This window comes from Protopterus annectens, chromosome 12.part0, assembly GCF_019279795.1.
Source record: "Protopterus annectens isolate FY-2018-M chromosome 12.part0, PAN1.0, whole genome shotgun sequence".
In the NCBI taxonomy this organism is placed as follows: domain Eukaryota; kingdom Metazoa; phylum Chordata; order Ceratodontiformes; family Protopteridae; genus Protopterus; species Protopterus annectens.
In genome coordinates this window covers 769807864-769820088 of record NC_056746.1, presented here as the reverse complement: position 1 = coordinate 769820088, position 12225 = coordinate 769807864, and the positions used below count along the sequence as shown (strand labels likewise).

Below are 12225 nucleotides of genomic sequence, written 5' to 3'. Positions count from 1 at the left end.
TCTCCATAAGATTTGGACATTTATTACACACTTTTTAGTGATGTATCGGGTATACATTGGATTGTTGTTACACTGGCACCATATATTTGCTATCTCAACTGCAGCAGTACATGTTTTTATATTTCTACATTATATCCTATAGGTTTTATATGTATTTACACCTGACAAAATGCGTGCTGACCTTCAATATGGAGTGTGGATTCTTGATCGATAGTGATGTTATATGCTTGGGGGCTGAATAGTTCAGTCACGTCCCTATACACTTAATCTGTAAGAACTAGACTGTTTTCATTGGTTTCTGTAGTCATGTTTTAACCAATGATAGCTTGATTTTTTTTTAACCAATGGTATTTTTTATATATGCATTTCTGAGTGGCTCAATGAATCAACTACATAAGAGTTTTAACATATCACTTTGTATACTTCTTATCATTGACATTTTTTAACCAATAGTTATTGATGCTTCTGAAAGATTTTCTTATTACTATGAAATGCAGTTTTTTAACCAATGATGTCTTTGATTCTCAACCAATGATTTATATTGTTTACTAATGGCATTGTTTTAGTTTAAATTTATACTTTCTTGTTGGAATGCTCAATTTTTGATTGGTTGTTAGTTTAACTAGTGTTCCATGATGCTGTCTATTAGGTCTGATGAAGGGTTTGTTTAAACCTGAAAGCACTGATCCATTTGCTTTTATCTATTAAAGTGTTGGTTTATGTTCTGGACTGTGGTAATCGGACTGTTTTGTTTCTGCATTCTCCTTTCATTTGTACAGTCCCAACTTTTAGGAGCTGCTTGTGCTGTTTTTCTTTTACACTTTGATCAATTTTACTTTTCACTTTTGTAAGAACTCTTCATTTTCTTAAAGTATAACCTTCTTTCTTGATGTCTTTTCATAACTCTTCTTGTGCTCTGATATTTCTACCTCATACAGTAAATCAAATTCAGTTTCAGAAGTCAGGGAAAGCAGCAGGGTCACATGAAGTCACAACAGATGTGATCAAGATGTTGAGTGAGTGATGGGAGAAATGGTTCCTGAGGGTACTAATAGCAGTATGGAGAGAAAGACGTATTACAGATGACTGGAGAATAAGCATTCTAGTGTCAAGTGTACAAGAAGAAAAAGAGAGCATTCATAACTGTAAACAAGAGAGGTATCAAACTCCTTGTCATACAGCATGGAAGTTATGGAGAGGATGACTGATAAATGAATACGCACAGTAATACAAAGTAAAATGGGAGATTAGCAATTTGAAAACAGACCAGGATGAGGCACAACTGAACTGATGTTTGCAGTGAGACAAATAGCTGAGAAGAGGCTAGAGCTGAGGAAACAGTCCAAGTTGGCATTCCTAGACTTGGAGAAAGCATATGACAAGGTCCCAAGAAAGCCAATTTGGGCAGTACTGCAACAGTTCAAGGTCCTAATAATGTTGTTATTAGTGAAGACTATGTACAAGGACCTAGTGAAACAAGAATGAACAGTATTGTAACTCACACAGGGGCTCCCGGTGGGCGTGGGTGTGCATCATGGTACAGCTTTGATCCCACTGCTGTTCAAACCACTGATGGACTACATCAGCAAACAGGTTGGAGGGGGAGATATCAACAAAGCTGCTGTATGCAGACAATCCAGCATTACAGGCAGAATCTGAACAACTTCAGCACATTTTAGGGGAATGGAATACAAAGATGAAGGCACATGAGATGAAAGTGAGTACAGATAAGCTAGTTGTATTGACAGCAAATGGGGGAAATCAGAGGAAGCTGAAAATTGAAATAGATGGAGAAAATAATGGAACAGATAAATACATGGGAGTAATGGATGAGAAGAAGGGAAGTCTGAATGAGATCATCAACACTAGAATCAGAAAGACTGGAGCCAGTTGGCACAGTGTGTCAAGAGTACTGCATCACAAAATACTAAAGATGATGAAATGTAAGGAGTGCAAAAAATAGTGCAACCAGTCCTACTGCAAGTACAGAAATCTGGGCAGTGAAGGTGGAGCAATTGAGGATGCTAAAGATAATGGAGATGAAGTGACTAAGATGGTGGTAGGATGCCCACTGTGGGACAGACATAGAAAAGAGGACATCGGAGCAGAAGCAAAAGTAGCTTCAATTTCAGAGAAAGTCAAATAGAACAGATTACAGTGGTTCAGGCACATGTGTAGGAAAGCAGAAGACAATCTAGTGAAAAAGTCTTGGGACAGACAGGAAGAAGGAAAGAAGAAACGAGGGTGTCCAACAAAGACATGGATGGATTGTGTGAGAGAAGACCTCTGACAGTGAGATATAACTGTCACAGAAGGTAGCAAAGTGGCACTGAATAGAAAAAGATGGTGACATTTGACCTGACACCCAACCTTATGTAGAAAATGCGAAAAAGGGTGTTGATGATAATTATGATGATGACGATGCAGCAAATCAATTTTGCAAACAATCTTTGCACTCTGATGGACTATTTTCATGACAAACAAATTGCATACTTATTGTAATGATCGATCGGGACTGGATACTCCATTCTGTTTAAGAATGACAGGACAAAGTCAACCCAGTTGAACAAACTTTCCAAGGCTGGCAAAGCCCCTCCCCTTTTACCCACAAGATTCTGCATCAAGGACCCCTCTTCAGAACTCTGAAGTGAAACACAAAGGAAACCTGGTTAACAAAATTGGTGCTACCACAAATACTGGATCAGAAGAAGAAAAAGTGCACCAGAACCATGAAAAACAATACATGTTGTTGTTGTTGTGTCTTTCGGCTTTTCCCGGTTAAGGATCGCCACAGCAGAACTCCGGTCCGCTAATGATTGGCAGTAGATTTTTACGTGCCGAGTTGCCAGCCCTGACACACAACCTTCAACGATGGTATGCCCATTCACGCATGTCTCCACACAGAAGACGCTCTAGCTGAGAATCGAACAGGACAGCGTCTAATTGTGAGGTGACAACGCTACCACAGCACCACCACCGCAGTTACGAAAAACAATACATGTATCACTGTTTATTTACAAGTAAAACTTTCATAGTTAAAAACTGCTTCATCAGGCTTGAAAAACAGATATCTTGAAAACAGATAGTTCAGTCTCGGATTAGTTTTTCCTACATAAAAAGGACATTTAGTGCATCTAGCCATGTATACTAAATCCTTTGTATTACAGTTTCCATATGCTTACACATAAAAAATGTTATTTTTAACTGGATGCATGAATGCATGTTCTGTGTGAATATGTTTACAAACTACACAGTTATTACACTTATAAGCACCTATCTTATTATTACTCTGAAACTTTCTTCTGATCTGTTCTTTATAACATAATCTGTCTTTTTAATGCTGTACATCTTCTGTAACTAAAGGCTATATACATGGCTACATGCATTAAATGCCCTTTTTATGTAGGAAAAATGAATCGGAGATTCAAGGATCAAATTAGTAGTCATATGTCAGATATAAAAAAAGGACAGAGACTAAACATATACGTAGTACTGATAATACTCATACTTTTTGATATTAGAGAACATTGCCACGTATCTTAGAGGGGGTGATAAAGTTAACATCACAGAAAGGCAAGAAAACAAATGGATTTTATACTTCAGAGCCTTTTTACCACCAGGTCTGAATGAAACCTACACACTGAAACCAGAGTTAAAATTTTTACTTAGCTGTGTTAAATAAAAATCTTTCATTCACTGTGTTTTTTATTCTCTTTTAAGTTTTTAGTGTTTCTTCTTTAAATGGTTAACTTATTTCATTATTTAATTGATTATTCAATTAAATGATTGATTAATTTTTATTGGGGTATATACAAAAAGCTAAGCATCTGTTTATGAAAATATCTGTTTTTCAAGCCTGATGAAGTTTTTAACTGTGAAAGTTTTACTTCTGAATAAACAGTGATATGTGTACTGTTTATCGTGGTTCTGGTGCACTTTTTCTTGTTCAGATCTCTGAAGTCCATGTGAAGCAGAACAGAAGTACAACCAACAGCAAGACAAACAACAAGAAATAATCCAAGCCATAGGACCTAGAAGGAAGGAGGGTTTGGTAAGGAAAACGGAGGTACCAATTCAAATGTAATAACTACAGTAAGTACATACTTTTGGTAGCTGAAAATGGAGTTCTGTTCTCTTTACAACTAAGACAGAGTCCCAGGGTAAGCCTCGTGTGTGGATCATCATAAAAGAATGCCATGAAGAAGACAGGCACCAAAAGATGACCTGGATCTAGAGATCACATTCACCATGTAATGCTTTGGAGAAGTGTTTAACAATTCCCACAAAGCTGATGCACAAATATCAGCATATACATTTTTGAAAAAAGCCCTACAGGTAGCCGTTGATCTTACTGAATGAGCCCTGTGCATTCCAGCAGAAATTTTGTGTACTTGAAGAAGCAATCCTTTATACAATGAGATAAAACAGTTTATAGTAATAATGCAGACATCTTTTTGCAGATGCTTCTTGGGAGTTTTGATATTGTTCAAATAAACTCTGAACGGCTTGTGATTATCTGTGCAATGTAGCAGATATTCTCCTTTACTAGAGCAGTTTCAGAAGAATAGTGACAGTTAAATGGGCTGAGTTCAATTAGGCATAAAAGGCACTCTGTCCATTAAGATAAATTGCACTTTATAAATACAGACAGTAAATCAACAAGGCTTGTGGCTTTAGTATTCTTCTAATAGAAGTTACTGCAAGTAGAATATCTTCCAGGATGGACATTTTAGATCTGCTGAAGACACAGGTTGAAAAAGGAGATTTGTTATGACTTCTTACAACAAAATATAAATTCCAAGGAGGTGTAGGATCCTGAAATCAGTGGATATAAAAGGAAAGTATCTTTTAGAAAGGTTTTTCAAATTTTCACGAAAGCCAGTGAGACAGCCACGGTCTCCTGATTAAAGTTAGATGTAGCAAATAAATGATATTTAATGCACAAATAAAGTACAGTTGTGTAAAAATCTTACCATAATAGTAGATGTCCTTTTCATCACTGTTGGAGTTTTCTTAACATGGGGTATTCTCTGTCAAGGGCAGCCCGACATCCGGCCAGTACCCCAAAGCCTTTAGGTTAACGATATGCCATACATCACACGTATGCTCCCATGCAAGGTGTAAGGCATAAAAGTGATATCCAGACGTATCACCCTCAGAAATGAAACCCACACGAGGAACGCCAACCCTAGGATACCAGAGGGTAAAATACACATCCAGGGGGACAAAAGACCAGGGGGAGGAGGGGGATTGTGAATACTGCAACAGTGAAGAGAAGGACCTCTAGTGTTATGGTAAGATTTTATACAACTGTAACATGTCCTTTCATTTCATTGTTGCAGCATTCTTAGCATGAGGGACAGTGCAAAAGCTCAGGCAGAAGTCAGGGAGGATGAAGGATCAACAGAGCCTTCTAGGAAGCCATGAAGACTGGCCCTAGCAAAACCAGCTCTAACCCTGGATATGACATCCAACTTCTAATGCTTGGCAAAGGTATGCACCGAAGACCAGTTAGCTGCCTCAAAGACTGAATTTAGTATCCAAACCCTTCAAAAAAGCATCAGAAAAAGCCACAGCCCTAGTACAGTGAGCCTTACTCACATAAGGAAGGATCTTACCATGAGAAGAATAACAAAGAGAAATGGTTTTAGAAATCCAAGAGGAAATAGATTGAAAATCTTTTGTCCAAATAAAATTGGAGTTGTCTATGCACATCCGAAGTATGCAACACCTTCTCACTAGCTGATTGTGGAGAAGGGAAAAAGTGGGCAAATTAAGAGACTGACTAACATTCACCACCTTAGGCATAAAAGAAGGATTGGTACGAAGGGACACCCTCTCCTTATGAAACACCAAAAAAGGAGGAACAGCCATAAGGGCTTGAAGCTTAGATACCCATCTGGCAGAAGTAAGGGCTAACAAAAGAACAGTCTTCCAAGAACAATGCAGTAAGGAAGCTGCAGGCTCAAAAGGAGCCTGGATCAATTTTTGTAAAACAAAAGTTAAGATCCGAGGAAGGAGGAACAGGTTTCCTGGGAGGTCTAAGATGAAAACGCCTTTAAGGAATTGTTTAGCCTCAAATCTAGAAGCTAAAGGTGGTAATAAAGGCAGGCAGGCAGAAATAGCTGATATGTGGGCCTTAAGAGAAGAATAAGCCAACCCAGCACTGAGCAATTCATACAGGAAAGAGAGAACCAAAGAAACATCCACAGAAAATGGATCCAGGTAACAAGAAAGACACCAAACAGAAAACATCTCCCATTTGGATAAGTAGGATTTCCTAGTAGTGGGTTTCCTGACCACCTCCAGGACCCTAAGTAGGTCCACAGAAAAAAGATGTCTAAGTGGAATCAAAATCCTATCACCCACAATGTCAGCTGAAGTGTGGACAGATTGGGATGGATGAAAGATCCCTTGTCTTGTATGAGTAGGTCCACCCAGTGATGTAACTTGTGATAATTGCCCTTGGCTAAATGCAAAGAGGGAACCAATGCTGTCCCAGCCAAAAGAGAGTCACCAATAAGATTTTGGGGAGCATCCTGTTGTATTTTGAATAGAAGTTTTTGAATGAGGGAAAGCATAAAGAAAATCCCCTTCCATGAAAAAGAGAGGTCATCCACTTTCCAAAGCAGATGACCTGGGACTATGGCACAAAAAAAGAGTTAGTTGTCTGTTCAGAGGGGAGGCAAAATGATTCATTTGAGGAGTACCCCACTGATGGACAATGTCTAGAAACACATCCATGTGAAGCATCCATTAATGGGATTGAGTTATGGACCTGCCCAAAGAGTCTTCCACAAAGTTTTGACCTGAGGGAATGTAAACTGCCTGAAATGTTACTTGATACTGGACAGCTAATTCCCACACTAGAAGTGCCAACCGGCAAAGATAAGACTTTTTCCCCCTATTTGTTTGCATACCAAGTCACTGCGGTATTGTCTGTAAACACATTGATAGGTCCTGGGAAGAAGAGAAGATGAAAGGCCTGAACAGCCAGCAGAAGAGCTCTCATCTCCTTGACGTTGATGTGTTTTTTTTTTGTTGATGAGGCAACCAGATTCCCTGAACTTTTTAGGAGCCAAAAGCTGTTCCCCAATCCATGTCTGAAGCGTCTGTGAACAGCTCCTGAGAGAGAAGAGGTGGATGAAAAGGGAGCCCTGGATTGAGAGTTAACTGCGGAATCCATCACTGAAGTTCCCGCTTCAGACATGGAGGAAGAGGAACTAAAAATTTGAGGGGATGAGAACGCTGAAGCCAAACTGACTTTAGAAACCACTGAAGTCTTTTCATGTGGAGTTTGGCAAAAGGAAGCACAGGAATGATGGAAGCCAAGAACCTCAGAGCTTTAGAAATTCTCTGGCTGTGACTGAAGCCAGAGGAAGAAGTGATTGAAAAAAGGAACTGAGAGTTAGGGCCTTAGAAGGAGGCAGGCATGCCAGCATAGGAACAGTCTGGATCCTGCACCCCAGAAAGACATGATCCTGAAAACGTGTCAGAAAGGACTTTTTGAAATTTATAGTGAACCCCAGGCTCTCCAGAAGGGAGATGGCAAAATGAAGATTTTGCAACAAAGTTTCTGGAGAGGATGCCTGAAACATGAGGTCGTCCAAGTAGGGAAATACTTGAATCCCCCTTAGCCTGTAAAAAGCAATCACAGGAGCAAGGCATTTGGTAAATACCCTTGGGGCAGCAGAAAGGCCAAAGGGCAAAGGAGAAAACTGAAAATGCCAGGAATCAGCAGAGAAATGTAAAAACTCCCTGAAAAGGGGATGAATTGGGACATAGAGATAAGCATCCTTGAGGTCCAGAGACACCATGTAAGCCTGAGGAAGCAAAACAGGGAACAAAGTCTGAAAGGACAACACTCAAAAACAAGGAACCTTCAGAAATGTATTTAGATGAGGTCTAAAATTGGTCAACATGTATCCTCTTTCCTGGGTATTAAGAACATCCTGGAGTAAACCCCTCACCCCCTTTGGGAAACTGGGACTTCTTGAATGAGTTAAGAGATCCCAAAGCACCCTTGGAAAGAAGGACAGCTGCTCCTGTGGGGGCTGAGGAATTTCCACAAAAGGGGGAAGAGATTTCCAGACCATAAAATACCCTTGGTGTATAATGGCCAGAACCCAAGATTCCTAAGTAATCTTTAACCAAACTGGGAGAGACAGAGTAAGGTGAAGAGAAATGTGGCTGGGAAGAATAGGACAGTCAGACAACACCTATTTATCAGGAAAAGGAGACTTCTGAGACACAGAAGTCTGAGTAGTTTTAGCAGGAGGAGCTCACTTCCCACCTTTTTTGCCTTGGGGGGAGAGCAAGATTACCTACGAACAAAGCTTGGCTTACTGGGGTAATTTCTCTGAAACTCAAGTCAGGAGAAACAAAAACAATGTTTAAGTTCCGGTAAAGCCTAACCCTTATCCTAAAGGGACTTAAATAAATCAGCAGCAGCTTTGCCAAACAAGCATTTATTATCCAGAGGAGCATCCATCAACTTTGCCTTAATATCATCAGACAAAGGTTGAAGCTAAAGCCAAGAATATCTCCTTATAACAGACACAAAGGCAGCAGCTCTAGAGGAAGTATCTGCTGCATCATAACTACACTTGATGGAAAGATGAGGCACCTGGGAGGAAGTCCCTAACAGCAAGAGAGCAGAAGTCTTCCCTTCAGAGTCTGGAAGATCAGAAATTACCTGACAGACCTAGGAAAGAAGAGCAAACATGTACCTGGATATATGGGCCTGAAAACTGACAGCCCTAAAAGCTAAAGTAGCAGACATGTAAACCTTTTGTCCCCACCCTTTCCATGGTTCTGCTATCTTTATCAGAAGGCAATAACTTAGGAGAAGGAAGCAATTGAGATGACTTGTCAGAAGCCACAGACACCACTAAAGGGTCAGCAGAAGAGCACTTATAAAGAAATTTACAGTCCACAGGCACCCTATAAAACCTATCAGGTTTCATGGGAGCAGGGGACTATAAGTCAGGTGCCTTTGAAGCATAGAAAAGGAATCCAACAATGCAGCCAAAATAGGAGGTACAGCAGAAGGCCTGGGAGAATCCATCTGTAGTAGCTCATAATACCTAGGAGGTAGAGCAGAAGGCCAGGGAGAGTCCATCTGCAGCAGTTCATAATACTTTTTTCTGACTTCAGAAACCGTAACACAATCTCATTTAAAAACTCCATCATTCTAGATAATTCTAGAGATTGTGTCCCCAAAATGAAATTACCTCAAAAGGAGTATCAGGATTAGTCAACTCTTCTTCAGAGCCACAATCTGAAAGAAAGTGAATCTGAGAGGAGTAAGCAAGGGATTCCTCATCTGAATCCACATTCTCCACAGAGGAATCCTGTTCCCTGGGTGTTTTAAGGGAGTAGAGGACCAAGGAGGAGATGCAACAGAAACACCCTAAAGAGGTTTTAAAGACATCAAAGCATTCAGTAACCACTGAGTGAAACTTTGCCAGTTACTCTGTGGTCTTTAGGAGCTGGAGAAATATGTTCAGTTTTCTGATTTTTCTTTAAGGGGATTTCTATGAAATGTAGAAGGCTCCAACCCCCAGACAGCATTCAATAATTGTAGTAGGAACTTCTTCCCTAACTAAAATTTGAGGAACACCCCCAGGCCCCTTGGAAATAATCAGCGTGGTTCTCCCTGAATGTCCGATGCAGAAGTCTGCAAGGCCTCCAAGGATGTGCCTAAGGTTGGATTCCTGACAGCCTCTAAACCAGTGGCAAACCTCCAGACTTTCACTCGTCTCAGTTGAAACATCCGGCGGAAGCTGAACAGCAGTAGAACCCGGCTTAAGCTTTTTGGTCTTCTTCTACATGAAAGGCTACCCTCAGAGTGGGAAGCTCCTTCCATAGTGTCTTTAGCTAAAAGCTTAAGATGTTGATTCTCCAGATACAAAGCCAAAGAACAAATCCTACTATGGAGGATTTTGGGAACAAATGCCTGAAAAATAGAACAGGACGTATGTTCATGGGAAGCACCAAGGCAAAACAATCACTGTCCATTATGGTCTTTATGGGGAATCTGCATCCCACACAGGCATTTAACCTACTTACATGACATGAAACCCCAGAAGCAACAAAACATAAAAAGAAGAAAAGATACAATAAACCCCAATGGGGAACTAATGGATCGGGCAGTCAAATACAGTTAACTCCTCACTGAAGAAATCGTTAAAGAAAAGTTCAACAAATAAAAGGAAGATGTCTGTAACAGTGTATGCCTAGAATAAACTGTCATTACACCTGCATCAAAGTTGCAACTTAAGAACTGTATAGACCTGTAAATATGTGAAACAGTGATCCTCTAAACTGTTCATAGGTAAAAGTGTGGTGTGTAATTGCATCTTGTGATGGCCTGGCTTTCTGTCCAAAACTAGTTCTCTGTCTTGTGTCTCCTACTTATTGGGAAGGGATTTGGCTCTCTCATGACCCTGTACAGGATAAAGAGGGCAATGTAGAATGCATGCATGAGTAATACCTTACACCCACGTGACAAAGTTTGTGTGAACACAAAATCATAGCTTTCAAGCTACCGGGACCAGTGAAAGCCTTAAAAATGGGTATATGCTATGAAACTGTAAAATAGCTTAATGAGTTCTGATATGCAAACATTATAGCATGAAAGTGGCACCTGACCATACCTCTTAACCTGGAAACATCAAAAATCTGGACAAGGCCCATGAAAAATAGGTACAAATCTGTACGCTGATTAACATAAAATTTGCATGCATAATTATGTAACCCCACCCACTCTAATGGAATTCTGGGATACCAACTTTCAAACGCAAACTGAAGAACAGACAACCAAAATATGGCACCAGAGTCCCCCTGCAGCCATTCCAGCGTCCCATCACCTGGCTATTTCACCCCATTTACTATAAACACTAACGTGTGCATACTGCTTTACTTCTACAACGATTATTTGGATTTTATTTTGACATTTTATAGCACAATGCGCAAACACTAATAGACATCTGCTAAACAAAGTAATACTGTCTCACAATGAAAATAGACTTGGCATTAAAACTTCTCTGCCCTTGAAACTCACATTCACTGAAACAGCACTGAAACCCACATCACATCCAGTTTTTTTTTGGGGGGGGGGGGGACAAAAGGCCAAAAATCAGGGAGGGACACATTTTAAGCATTGCTTGTATAATTTTTGAAAGTTGTTAGAATAAAATTTTGTGTTACCTCCATGCACGTCCCTGCCAAGTCTTGAACCCAAGACCCTGTGCACTACAGTCAGAGCAACATACAACTATGCCAAATCAGCAGTTTCCTGAAAGACAGGAAGACTGCAACTTAAATGGCTATCATTTACTGAATTCAGTTCTCACTTCTTGCCATAGCTCTCAACCTGTTAACACAAAAAACCTAGACAAAGCCAATAATAGGGGAATACAGGATTCAGTTCTTACTTCGCACCATAGCTCTCACAACATCTTAGCACACAAAACCTGGACAAAGCCAACAATGGGGGAATACAGCCCCAAAATAGGGACAAATTTCAAATACTGATCTTTATGTTGTGTCTTTCGGCTTTTCCCGGTTAGGGGTCGCCACAGCTGAACTCCGGTCCACTAATGATTGGCAGTTGATTTTTACATACTGGCTTGCCAGGCCTGATGCACAATCTTCAACGAAGGTACGCCCATTCACGCATGTCTCCACGCAGAAGACGCTGTAGCTGAGAATTGAACCGGACAGCGTCTTACTGTGAGGCGACAATGCTACCGCAGCACCACCACCGCGGGTAAATACATAGAAAATTGTCAGAATAAAATGTTTTGTGTTACAAATTACCATTTATATTCTGAAGAATATGAAGTCTGAAATTCAAAAGCCTGTCATTATTTAGTGAATTCAATCTTTTGGTGATTTGACCCACAGAATCTTGAAAACCACAAGATTTAATGAGGAATGGAACAAAAATATGAGGCATAAATTCACAAGTGGTGGTTGCTAGGGTACAGGGTTTGAGCCTGAGTACCTCTAGCCACCAGGTGTCACACACACACTATGAAGTTCAGGTTGGTTTCCTTTAACAGTTTGTCTGAAATATCTAATTCTGTACACATCCCTCTGAGTGAATTGTGCAGGTCACAAAACTTATCGGTGTTGTACTCTGTACTTTAAATCAATCATATTAAGTATCAACAGATTATTGAACCAACCATTTGATTTCTAGTTAAAACTAAATGCTTT

General features: G+C 40.1%; 1 protein-coding gene across 1 annotated transcript in view; it reads right to left on the bottom strand.

Annotated features, from left to right (window-relative positions):
* The window catches only part of USP31 (ubiquitin specific peptidase 31), a 2233792-nt gene that overhangs the window by 1018514 nt on the left and 1203053 nt on the right, over window positions 1-12225 (bottom strand). The window lies entirely within an intron of this gene.